The 13,698-nt window shown below is 51.1% G+C and overlaps 1 pseudogene; it reads right to left on the bottom strand.

Moving 5' to 3' along the window:
• Nucleotides 1-271: 271 nt before the first annotated feature.
• LOC138812428 (serine/threonine-protein phosphatase 2A 65 kDa regulatory subunit A alpha isoform-like) overlaps nt 272-13,698 on the bottom strand; it is a 91,704-nt pseudogene continuing 78,277 nt past the window's right edge.

Consider the following 13,698-nt stretch of genomic DNA (forward strand, 5'->3'; position numbering starts at 1 on the left):
GAATGCAAAATGGTCTTCTATCTTTATCGATAGCACTATCGATCGGTAGCACTTGCTCCCTGAGCATCTTCCTTGCTGTCAGCAGAAGCCAGGGGGACTACAAGTGGGGAGAGCTGAGGAGAAGAGCCCACAAGCACATTGTCCCAAATGTCTATCTCAGCTGGGAGGTCTTCCTGTTGGTGAGCATTGTTTTTCTCATGTACATGACTGGACCCAAAGCACAGTACAACATGATGAGCTTAAACGCCTATCGATACTGTTCTTCCGTGCTTCACGACCCATCTGCTGATGTGCTGTACAAGGCCATGCTCTCGGTGCTTGATGTTCTGTGTCTGGGGCTCATGCTCTGGGCCAGAACCTCCATGCTCTTCATTCTGTACAGACACAAACAGAGAATGCGACACATCCAGAGGACCAGTGTCTCCACCAGAGCCTCTCTCGAGGCCAGAGCTACCATAAGCATCCTCCCCCTGGTGGTTACCTTTGTCTCCTTTTACACCATGTCCTGCATCTATCAGATTTCCTTGTCTGTGATTTACAACCCCAGCCCTGTGTTACACCATATAGGGGTGGTTGCTATGGGCTGTTTCCCATCCATCAGCCCTTTCCTGCTCATGAGCAGACACTCCACTTCCTGCAGCCTCCTCTTCACCTGCACAAAGAAGAAGAAAGTGGTCCTCCCCTGAGGACCACCAAGCTTGCATCTCTGCTGAACTTTGCTTGGCCATTCAACAATCTCCACACCTAGATAAAAGTCATCTGTTGAGAGATAGAGGTGTGCACACATGTCCACACCTGTGCATTTGTGTGCTATATATCTGTGTGTGTGTTCATCTGTCTCTATTGTGCTGGCCCACAAAATTATATGAAAGTGAAAATGGTAGATTTTGAAATAATGCTTATTACATCATGTCAACTTCCTCCAGAGAATCTGCTCCATTAAGTGGTGGTCGTGTCAAGTTCAAGATAAACGTTAAACTCACCTAACATGTTTTCCTAATTCCATTTTAAGTCTTTGATTTTTGTTCTTTCTGTCTTTAATAGTTCCCTATGCAACCAGGCAAATCATTCTTAAAGCCCTTTCTGTTCTGGAGAGGAAAGTAGCTCGAAAGAAAATAGCAGCTGGCTGGTGGTGGTTGATGCCTGTGTTCTGAGTTCCTGAGGAGGCGGGATCTAAGGATCACAGTTCAAACCAGTCTAGGCAGAATTCTCTGAGCCTCTCATCTCCAATAAACCAAAAAAAAGATGGAGGTGGGGATGTGGCTGAAGGTAGAGCACTAACCCTTGAGCAAAAACCCAGGGATAGAAAGGAGGCCACAATTCAAGCACCAGGAGTGGCACAAGAAGGAAAGAGAGAATGAGGGACACAAACAGACAGACAGACAGAGACAGACAGAGAAGAGAGATGGCAAGCCAGCAAAGAAGAAGGAAACAAGAAAGGAAGGAAGGAAGAAAGGGAGGAAGAAAGGAAGGAAGGAAGGAAACAAGGAAAGAAGGAAGGAAGGGAGGAAGGAAACAAGGAAAGAAGGAAGGAAGGGAGGAAGGAAGGAAGGAAGGAAAGAAGGAAGGGAGGAAGGAAGGAAGGAAGGAAAGAAGGAAGGAAGGAAGGGAGGAAGGAAGGAAAGAAGGAAGGAAGGAAGGAAGGAAGGGAGGAAGGAAGGAAGGAAGGAAAGAAGGAAGGAAGGACGGAAGGAAGGAAGGAAGGAAGGAAGGAAGGAAGGAAGGAAAGAAAGGGAGTCCTGGTGTAGCTCTGACTACAAACATCAAGGCTCCTTCCTGACAGTTACTCCCTTAGTCTTGTCTGTGCTTATTTCTTCCACATAATTTATTTTCACATCTCTTTATTTTCCTTGTCGCTTTGTGTTACATATCTCTATACTCTCTGGTAATTCAACAAGGACATTAAGTGTACTTTTGAAAAGCACATTTTTAAATTTAAAGTTTAAAATGTAAATGTAAAGGTTCCTTGAGAAAGTCACTTGCTTGGCTATTGTGTCATTTCCTGCAGTGCTCCTCATGTCCCTTGTTATGATGTCACTTTACCACAGCCTCTGGGGTGCAGGTGGGGCTGCTGTGCTGAATGACAGGAGGAGCCTCCTGTCCAGGGCTCTCCACCCCCACCCTTCTCAGGAATGAATTGCAGGGTGACAGCAAGCCAGAAGTAGCAATGATGTCCCAGAGACAGTCACCAGCCCTGAGTACAAAAGCTCAGGGATAGGACCCAGGCCCTGAGTTCAAGTCTTGGGACGGGCACAGAAAAGTAAAGCAAGCAGATGGCAGGCCTGCCTCCAGGAGCCATCCAGGGACTATGCCAGGTGATGAGTGGACTGTTGGCTCTGAGCCAGGCGCCTCCTCCTGATCCTGAAGTTCCCACAGCCACCCCACCACAGAAAGGCTTGAACCACAGGCCCCACCGTCCCTGCACTCCCTCCCCCCACACTCGCTTTAGGCAGATTCCCTCCATGCCCCATGCCCTTAATCTCGCCCAAAGTCATTCCATCCAGCACAGGCGTGCACTAGGCTCCATGGAGAGCTGTCTGGTGTAATCATTAACCTCATGCACATCTGGTCCTCTCCTGACCCCTGGTGTTCCTGTCCCCAGAGGACCTCCCCGTCTGTGTCACCTTCGAGAGCATGGATGTGGACTTAGCCTCCTGACCTAGGGGCAGAGTGTGTCTTCCACCAGCTCACTGCCTTCTGAGAAGAAGCAGGCTTTCCCTGCCCCCACCCCACTCCCTCTCATCACCTGCTCCCCTGAGGACCCCATGCTCTACCCACCTGACATTTTGTCTTGAGCATGATCCAAATCCAAGACAACCCATGCCCCAAGCTTCCCCTCCCCCACGGCACTCAGCAATGCTCGACGTGCTTTTCCTCTTTTTTTTTCTTTGCTCAGCCATGGGGCTTGAACTCTGGGTCTAGGCTCTGTCTCTCCCTCACCTCCTCAGCTCAAGGTTAGGCTCTGCACCCCACGCACCCCTGCAGTCCACTGGAAGCACAGCCTCCCATCCTCACTCTGACATGAAACCCTGCCTGGACTCATTACTTCTGGAGAGTTCGCACAGTCAGGACATCTCTCTCCATCTTTGTCTCCTCTTTTCTTCCTGAGCACCCTCAGTTCTGCGCCACCATCTTGTACAATCCCTTTGCTGTTCCCTGTGTCCTTGCCACTTGGTGGCCGGACCCCCCGACTCCAGCTCCCCCGCTGCACACCTGCTGGCCAGAACTCATGCTAGCTCCTGACTTGGCTTCATTCACTGCAGCACCTGGAAACTATGCTCAATATGAAGGAGAGATGAGACACGCTCACCTCTCACTCGTGGGGATGACTTGAAGCTCCTGACAAATCCTTCCAGGAAAAATGGGTTGTGACACAAAGGTGCGACTCAGCTTGTGAACCGGCTGGGAGGTCAGCTACCCCCCACACACACCCTGCATCCTAAGCACCCCTTGTGCACCTCCTGAAGGTAGAGCAGGCCACACTGTGGTCACCATCCTCAAAAAACCATCAGTCTGGCGAATTGCTGCCATTCCAATCAAAACAGCAGAATCCAGACCGGCCAAGAAAGTCCTGGGGAGGTTTTGGGAGGAAGTGCTCAGGCCAGGTCAGATCTGGGAGTAACCATTCACTGACACCTAGCACAGGCGCCATCTGACTTGTGTTCCTGGGTCACACCCCAGTCCTGGCATGATGGTGGCCACTATTGTACACTGCACACACCTTACCTTGTCAGGTCCCTGCCAGACTGTATCTACCTTCCCATTGTTTCTACTTCATTAAAATCCCTAACTACTCACTTCTTCTTACAGCTGATAGTGCCTTGGCGGAAAACCTTTAAAGCAGACAGATCCTTGTTATAATGACTTTTTTGGGGTGAGGGGGCAGCAGGAAATCAGTAGTGGGGCTTGAACTCAAAGCCTGGGTGCTGTCACTGAGCTCTTTTCCTCATGGCTAGAACTCTACCACTTTCAGCTCAGGGCCTCTCCCAGTTTTCTGGTAGGGAATTGAAGAGTCTCCTGGACTTTTCTGCCCAGGCTGGCTTTGAACTGTGATCCTCAGATCTCGGCCTCAGTTGCTAGGATGACAGATGCAAGTCACAGGTGTCCAGGGACTTACTCTTCAAATTGTCCAGGACTGGTTGAGCAACACTTGCAATTTTGGGTGGAATGTAACGTGGGCATGGTGCATGATCTTTCAACGTATTGTTGAAATTACTTGCAGGTATGTTATGAAATATTTTACATCTGTGCTCTTCGAGGGAATAGGTGTCTAATCTTGTCTCTAGTCTGTTCTCCTTTTGGTATGAGAGGGAGTTTGGTAGCCTTCTTCCTTTCCTAGTTTTTGAACCTGTCTGAGGAGCATTGGTGGTAACTCTGAACACCTCGTGGAACCTATCAGTGAATCTATTTACTGCTTGATTTCAGATATAGTTAGGTGACTAAAATCATCTTGGATCAAACCTGAGGGCTCCAACATGCAAAGACGTGAATCCATTTCTTATATATTTTCTAATGTGTTGGATGAAGTTTCTAATATACTTCCCAGTGACAACTTGAATTTAAACTGTTATGACATTCTAGTTTTCTTAGTTGATATCTTCACTGTTCTTGGATGAAGGTTTGTCAGTCTTAGCTATCTTACCAAGGAAAGTTCTTACCTTCCCTCATTTTTTTGTCAGTCCTGAGGCTTGAACTCTGGGCCTGAGCACTGTCCCTTAGCTCTTTAGCCCAAGGCGAATACTCTATCACTTGTGCCACAGTCGCCACCTCCAGTTTTCTGGTGGTTTATTGGACATGAGTCTCATGGACTTTCCTGCCTCGGTTGGCTTTGAACCATGACCCTCAGATCTCAGCCTTCTGAGTAGCTAGGATTACAGGCCTGAAACACCAGCGCTCAACTTCTTTCACAGATTTTTTTACATTGTTCTTTTAATCTCCATTTTTTTTCATTTTTACCCTGATTTTTTTGTGTGTATTTGTGTGTGTGCTTACGTGTGTACCTGTCCTAGTGCTTGAACTCAGGGCCTGGGCACTGTTGCTAAGCTTCTTTAGCTCCAGGCTAGTGAGCTACCACTTGAGCCACAGCTCTGCTTTGTACATTCTGGGGATAGTTTATTGATAATAAGCCTCATGGATATTTCTGCTGCCTTTGAACCACAATCCTAAGTTCTTAGCTTCTGGAGTAGCTCTGATTAGTGGTGAGCAGCCATCAGTGCCTGGCTGGCTCTATGCTGATTTTTATGATTATCTCTCTTTACTGAGGAGGGTCCAGTCATGGGGCCTAAACTCTGGGCCTGGGCACTGTCCCTCATCTCTTCAGCTCAAGGCTAGCACTCTACCACTTGGGCCACAGCGCCACTTCTGGCTTTTTTTTCCTGCTTCTGTGGTGCTGAAGAATTGAACCCAGGGCCTCAAGTATACAAGGCAAGTGCTCTACCACTGAGCCACCTTCCCAAACCTTGTGATTATCTTTCTATCCACTGTTCTGGGTTTGCTTTTAGACTGTGCTTCATCGTTGATTGCATTTGAGACACCTGACTGTTTTCATGCCAGGCCCGCACAGCTGTAAATTCTCTGAGATTTTGCTGCATCCTAGAGATTCTCGAAAGTTGTGGTATGGTTTTAATTCTTGAATTTGTAAACTTGTTCCTTCATTTGATCCTTAAGTCTCATGGCTGACTTTGGGCTTGACAGCCTATCACTTCATGAGAGGGGGTCTTAAGCCAACATTCTAACTTGGCCTGGACTTATGGATCCATGGCATCCAGTAGTACTAGTTCATGAAACCAGGGCAGCAGTAGGCATCTGTGTGCTGGCTTGCTGTGTGTCAGAAGAGGGTGACGGTCTTTAGCTCATCAAACTATCTTGAGTTTGATGTCTCCCCTGCTCTCATGGGACAAGCAACTGGGGCTCCCTTTCAGGTCAGTTCCCATTTGCTTGGGACAATTTTCCACCCTGAACTCTCAGTTTTCAGTCTTGTCTGGTGAGGTGTCATCTCTATGCAGTGTTGGTTTATAACTGGGCTGGGCCAGCTCTCTCTCCTGGCTGACAGGCACAGGGTAGAGCCAGGACACTGCTTTACAGTTTGGGCAGGTGTATACAGATTCCGAAAATACTGTCAGCTTTATGCTGTATATCAATTCCCCAACACCAAATAGGTCCAAATTTTTAATATAGTATCTATTGTTGACTACTCCTTTCTATCTTGTAAATTTGTCTGTTCTGCTAAAAAACAACTTTCCATGAAGAACAAAGCCTGGCACCTGCAGGAAAATGGATGGAACTGGAATTCATCATACATCTTGGGAAGGAAAACAAGCCAGACAAGAAACATAAATATGTTTTCACAGGTGGAATCCAGACTTTAAGAGACACAAACCTAGCCGTGTGCCGGTGGCTCACTCCTGTCATCCTAGCTACTCAGAAGGATGAGATATGAAGATCATGGTTCAAAGCCAGCCAGGGCAGGAAAGTCCATGAGACTCTTATCTCCAATAAACCACCAGAAAACCAGAAGTGACTCTTTGACTCAGGTGGTAGAGTGCTGGCCCTCAGCTGAAGAGCTGAAACACAGCAGCCAGGACCAGAGTTCAATCCATACAAGTAACCAAAAAAAAAAAAAAGATATAAAGCTGTAAAGGAGACTCACACTGATGTCCTCTACCACAGGGACCTTGGGCATACTTGCAGTACCCAGTGGGAAACCCAGGCTTTGATAAAATACTATGTACTCATCAAAAAATGGATGATTTTCCCACAGCAGAGGTGTGGCTCAATGAACAGTAAGAGGACTTGAGCAGTAGGAGGATGTGAATATTAGGAGGATGTGAACAGTAGGGCCTCCACAGGCAGCCGTGGTCCTTGGCCAGATCTGCCACAGCAGGCAGCATGCCTAGGGGTCAGAACACCCAGTGTGAGTGTTTAGGACTAAGTCTCCTCACAGAAAACAACAGAGACCAAGGCCCCAAGACATTCCCCCCAACCCCCACTAAGACCTGAGGGCCAACTGTTTCTATACCTTTATTTCTTTGTGAAAAGAGGGAAAAATGGAATAAAATATAAACAGTACAGTTGACACAAATAAACCACTGGGGTGGGGGTGGGGGGGAGGGAAAGAGAGGGAGGTGGGAGGGAGGTAAGGATGGGTTTCCCATCTCAGCAACAAGAGGCAGTTACCTGGATGCTCTCTTCTCTCTCTACAGGGCAGGAGTGGTGCCTTTCTCCTGGCTGCTGTCCATCCCACAGCGTGTCCCTAAGCCTTTGGGAGGGGGCCAGGTGCCGTCTCCCCAGGCAGCACAGCGAATGTGCATGAGGCCAGGTCTGGGATCAGGCCATGCACAGGGAGGGCTGTCAGCAAAACAGTGGGTCCTTGAGGGAGGAGCTCAGGGAGGGCTGAGTAGAGGGTGGGCCAGAGGCCAGGCACTGGAGGCCCAAGCACTGGCTTTTCTTCCAGCATCAGGCAAGAGACAGAACTGGAGGAACAGGAATGGGCCCCACCACCCCACCACCCTCTCCCTATCCAACAGCATGTCTGGCCCCCCGCCCCTGACTGGGCACTGCAACCCTCTGGCCCTCCCGGGCCCCTGCCCAGGCACCACCACCCCTCCCACCTGCCACCACCCGCCCACCACCATCCTGCACCCGACAAGGCCTCCTGGGCAAAGTACTTGATGTCCACATCCTGGTCCTGGGTCAGCTTCTCCAGGACCGGCTTGACCTCGCTCTGCAGGATGCTGGAAGCAGAGGGGAAAGGGCTGGAGCAAGAAGCTGATGGGGCCCACAGCTGGGAAGTAGGTTCAGGTTGGCCACCCCCTGCCGAATTACAACTTGCATCTCCAGATTGCTAGCAATGCTGAGCCACCCTACCCCTCCCTTCCCTTCACACCCCCCTCCCCATAAGGTTCACCACCACCACTGCTGACTCCTCAGTCTACAGTGAAGCCAACACTGGGAGGAAGCAGCAGGGAGCAGTGGCAGCTGAACACAGGGATGCACATCTGGAATCCAAGCCACTGAGGAAGCCCTAGCAATAGTGGGCATGGTGGCACCCGTTATCCTAGTGGTGTGAGCCGCATGCACAGACCAGGCAGCCTGGGCCTACACATGCACTCTGTGAAATATAACCAACGCAAAAAGCGCTGGGGCATGGCTCAAGTGGCAGAATGCTTGCCTAGCAAGGTCAACCCTTTGTATCACCACGAAGGAAGAAACAGTGTAGCTGGAGAGGAGCATAAGAACAGCGAGTCCCAGCTCACCTGTTGTGGAGGATGGGCCCGATCTTCAGCAGGGACTTGGCCACAGTGAAACGGAAGTTGGCGATGGGGTCTCCTGCCATGTGCACAACAGTGGGCAGCATGTGCTTGGTGGTGATGTCCTGCCTGCACATCTCCTACAGAACTTGGCCAAGCACGGGCACACAATCAGTAGTCAGTGCCTGGCACCTGTGCCCAGGTGGCGAGTCTATGCCAACCCTCACTGGCATCAAAATGGCACACACAACTGACCCATCCTCCCCGCAACTATGATTTACAATGAGCTCAACTCTGAACATGCAGCCAATGGTGTGTCTAACACCAGCTCAACCATGCCCAGGCCAAGGGTCTGGGAGGCCTGGAGCATGTCCAGCTCCAGATGTGTACCGCTGGCCCTGGCCCCCAGCCTCTCCACTCCCAAGCCTGGTTTCACGGCATGGCCGTGTTGCCCATCCCCTGGCAAGCTGGCACCTGGGTGCAGGTGTGGTGCAGGCCACACTCATGTTTATGCAGAAGAGGGTGGCCATGCAGTGCAGGTAGTTGGGGTGTCCGGAGATAGCCAGCACCTTGGGGATCATGGTGGCATGTGCCCACTCCTTCCCAAACTTCTCCATAAGCTTCTTGAGGTTGCTGGTGGCTGCCTCACGGATAGCATAGACTGCAAGGGGGACAAGAAGGCCATGGGGGGAGTTTTAAAGTGGGTCATGGCTCAGCGCCAGCTTCCCCAGGGTTCCAACAGTGGGGTGCAAGGCACAGACAGAACAGCTGCATGGCCCCACCCACTGGCTGCCAGCTCCTTCTGGCAGGACTCACCATGGTCCAGCAGCCAAGTTATGCACAATGAGTTGAGTTTCTCGTCAAAGAATTCAACTCCCTGACAGAGGAGAGAGGTGGTGAGGGCTCCGAGGGTGAGGGAGGCCAGCCTGCTTCCTCTCCCCTCCCTGCCCTACCCAGCATGCCCTGGATCATGAAACAGCTGCCCAGCCAGCATGGGCATGTACTCGATGATGGCCAGCTACACCCGCCACTTGGCATCCTCAGCTAGCTCCATGATGGCAGGCAGCAGCGACTGGGACAGCTGCCGGATGCCGATCACCTCATTCACGCAGTCCAGGTTGGAGATGATATTCAGCCGCACTGCACCTCCACCCTGAGCCGCCCTCCTCAAGGTAGGGTCATGGGCACCCACCTTTCACCTTGTGGGAGGCCGGAGCCCTCACCTCTGCCTCACAGTCCTTCATCAGGTTCTGGAAGGCAGGCACCAGTTCTGTTTTGGTGATCTCAGGCCCCACTGTTTTCTGGAGCTGGAAACCCAGAACCAGGGAGAGGCAGGGTGTGTGGAGCAAAAGGGGGTCTGGCAGCCTCTCTCAGCTATTGAGGCCAAAATCTAGGCAGAAGTGGTGCAGGTGTGGAGACTGGGCAGGCTGCTCTTCCCAGAGCCAGCGCTCATCTCCAGCAGTGTGCGTGGAAACCACAGACCTTAGTTCACGTTATCCCAAGTGGGGCTTTCTGTGACCTGATCCAAAAACATGCCCATGAAGAAGAGTCTCCCGCTTTTACATTTATACTACAATATAGTGGGCTGAGACACTAAATGGGCAGGGGAGGTAAGGAGAGACTTCTCAGAAGAGGGAAGAATGGAAAAGAAACACAGGAGGAAATGCTCATCATCTCTGGGCATGAAGGAAGTACAAATCAAAACAACCCTGAGATTCCATCTTAATCCAGTTAGATTGGCCAGCATTGTGAATTAGAAAAAATGCTGGTGGGGATGGAGAGAAAAGGAGCCCTACTGTGCAGCTGGTGGCAATGTGAACAAGTGCAGACACTCAGCAGTCTGCAGGTTCCTCCAAATACTAAACACAGACCTACCACCCACTCCTGGGCATCTTCACTGAGCATCATGACAAGAACACCTGCACACCCATGTTCACTACCACACTACTCACAATAGCCAAGACATGGAAACAGCCCAGATGCCCCACAGTAGATAAGTGGACCCACAAAATGTGGACAATGATACTTTACACAGTCATTAGAAAGAATAAAATAATGTCATTTGCAAGGAAATGGATGGAACTAGAACAAATCATGAGCAGTGAGGTAAGTCAAGACTGGAGATTAATGGTGCACGTTCTCTCTGATATAAGGAAGTTAGATCTAAAATGCACTGGGATATGACAAATGCCACAGGATTCCAGAGACTCACACACAGTCAGACCAAAGGAGAATAGTCTTAGGAGTGAATCACAAAGGCCCAATGCCTAAGCGTCTCTTCATATTTATATAAAACATTACACATACTAAAACAAAACCCAAGATGTGGAAACATACACATATATTTTTTGGTTTTAGCTTTTGATACACTGTGTTCTTTATCTGATAAAAAGTCTGTTTTCATGTTATCTCTGGGAGGGTCTAGGGAGGGAAAAAGGATAGAAAAAAATTGCATCCATGGAGCTCACAGGACATTGATGAAAGTGAACTGCACAACTCGTGAGTAGAGATGGGAGGAAGGGGCTGGGAGGGAATGAGAGAACAGCAGACACTCACTGTACAAAAGGAAATGTCCTCATTCTCTGACTCATGCATGCCATTGTAATCCCTCTGTACATCCCCTCTATACTAACAGTACACATGAATAAAATCGGCTGTGCACAGCAGCTCACACCTACAATCTAGCTAGCTATACAGGAGGCAGAGTTAGAAGAATTGGAGTCCAAAGTTAGCCTAGGCAAAGGTGGAGATCCTAGCTGAAAAATAAATCCAAAGCGTAGGGCGTGCCTCAAGAAGGGGGGCACCTGCCCAGCGAGCACAAGGCCCCAGTTCACAGCCCAAGTTGCCAGGATGAACACATGTCTGGACGAATGTTTGCCTAGTGACTCTGTGTTTTCTTGGTTGCCAGAGATGCCTTACGTTTGCTCCTGATCACCGCTTGCTCCTGACCACCACCAGCGCCAATGGGTCCACACTAAGGGCACACACAAGGGAAGCCCTCCAAGAGCCTCATGCTCTTTTACCAGTGTAACTGGTATGGTGTGCTGGTGGGCAGCCCTGTTTCTACCTCAGCTCCTTGTCTGTCTGCAGCTTCCATCTACCTCAGCTCCTTGTCTGTCTGCAGCTTCCACTCCTGGGAAGGACAAGAGTCTCCCTTGGAGCCCAGGACAGAGAGCTTCACTTTCCCACCTTTCCAGGTCCTTGCCGTGTACAAAGCAGGGCGAGTGACAGCTTTCCAGTGTGAATGTGCACCCCTGACCCTGCCAAGGTCCAGCCCTGGCTTCTCTGCCCACGGACGTCAGGCTGCCCGCTCCCATGCAGGACAGACACGTGTCCCTCTTCCCTTCAGCCTTGGCCCTGCCTGTGCACTGCAGCCCTCATGCACCTCAGTGAACTTGTTGGCCCCCATGTAGTGGACACGCCAGGACTTGTCCTTGGCCACCTGGTGCAGTGTGGGCATCAGCAGGGCCTCCAGGTCCTCCTGGGGCAGGAGGTGGACAATGTTCACACACGCCTCCACCACCAGCAGCTGCAAGGTGTCCTTGGGAGCAGAAGGGGTGCTGAGTGTCCATGGGGCATAAGGGCAGAGGGCCCAGTGGTGGGATGGGGGGAGTAGCCAAGGGGGGGAGGAGGAAGGTCCGAGCAGGGGCCCAACTGCTCATCAGAGGCTAGGTTGGAGAACATGGGGATGATCTCATTCGATGTTGTCCATCTCTAGGACCTTGGTGAACTCCCCTAACTTGGAAGCTGTGGGCCACCACACCATGGGGATGTCATCTGAACAGAGGTTTTAGAAGTACATGGAGATCTAGAGTGGCACTGGGCAGGAAGAACTCAGGAAGCCAGGAGAGATCAGAGGGCGTGGACCCTTGGGTGCCATGGTTGTTGCCCAGGACATAGGAGGCTTCACTCAGGATAGGAGGAAGAGGAGGAGGGGGCCTTCGGCCAGGGCAGCTCAAGGGAGCAGCAGGTAGGGTTACTGCGCATTCAAGCACCCATGGATGGGGAGGAGACTGCCACTGAGGCCCAGCAGGTGAACTGACCCAGGGGACAGGACAGGGGCAGTTGGGAAGGCGGTGGCAAGGGAGCCCCGGACTCACTGTTTTCACAGCGCTGGACTCTCGCGGGTAGCAGACGGAGAAGAGGCTGCAGGCCGAGGTGGGGGAGGTAAACTAGAAGCCCCCGCCAGCTGTTTCACCAGGGGCACGAAATGGGCTTCGAGGTCAGAGGGTGAGTGCTCATGGGAAATGGCCCGCAAGGATTCCACTGCCTTGTCCCTCAAAACTGTCTCCTCCACCGTGGCGAGTGACTCCAGTGGGGGCTGCAAGGGCAGGGCAGGCTGTGACACTGGCGATCTCTGGGATTCTTCCTTTCTGACCTAGAACTCACCACAAGAAGTGCAGCACCCAGGGCTCAGAGCACCACCTCTAGAATCCTGACACTACACTGCTGTCCTTTAAGATGCCAGCCTCACATTTTGCTCTACCCCACGATCATGCTACAGTAATCGCTTACAAAACCAATCCTGCATGTTCTGCTGGCGTGAGGCTGAGGCTCCTGCTTTTCTGTCTGGACAGTATCACCTTTTCCCAAAGGACACTGCACCTGCAATGTGCAACTGGAGAGGCTCCCAGGCAGCAAGTCCAAAGAAGGGACCTACAATCCCTTGTGGCTCTGAGGCTACATGTCTGGATACCCAGCTGGATTCCCCCATGCCAAGCCCCAGTTCTTTTCATCCAGGCAGGCAGAACATTGTCTGATGAGACTGTCCTCCCAGCCAACACTTAGGTGTTAAACAGACTGAATGTTCTCCATGTCTCTAGTACGAGTCACATGACTGTGTCATGACTGTGTCCACCTGGCAGAACCGGAGCCAGGTCTCAGGCTGGGAGTCTCACTCTGGGTATACAACTGCCTTCCAGCAGACTTCTGAGAGGACATCCTGCCTCCACCTTCCTCTTCCTCAGCCTTCCCCTCAACACAGTCCTGCAGTATATAAAGCTTGTCTACCTGCCCCTCAGCCTCTGTACCCCATCATCCAGGGCCCCTGCCATGGGCTTCCCTTATTAAGCAGAAGCCATCTCCAGGCATCCCCACTGCACTGTGCCCCAAAAGTCCCCACCTGTAAGGAAGAGGAAGAGTTCACTTCACATCTTTTCCACTCTAAGGGCCAAGGCGATGGTGGACAGCTTCTTGATGTTGTTGAGGTGAAGCTGAGGAGAGAACAAGGAGGGAGAATGTCAGTAATCCCAGACTCAAGGGAGCTCTACAGTGCTTGGAGCAGACGCTCAGCACACCCACCATGCCCTCCTCTGACCTGAAGTGCTCAGTTCAATAGAAACAATGCACTTTCTGAGTTCATGTAAGATCACACATGCTGCCCACTACTGGCTACTACACCACCTACTCCACTTAGTAGCAGCCGCTTCATAGGATGCACGCTTGCATG

This window comes from Dipodomys merriami, unplaced genomic scaffold (assembly GCF_024711535.1).
Source record: "Dipodomys merriami isolate MVZ:Mamm:240054 unplaced genomic scaffold, mDipMer1.0.p SCAF_57, whole genome shotgun sequence".
In the NCBI taxonomy this organism is placed as follows: Eukaryota; Metazoa; Chordata; class Mammalia; order Rodentia; family Heteromyidae; genus Dipodomys; species Dipodomys merriami.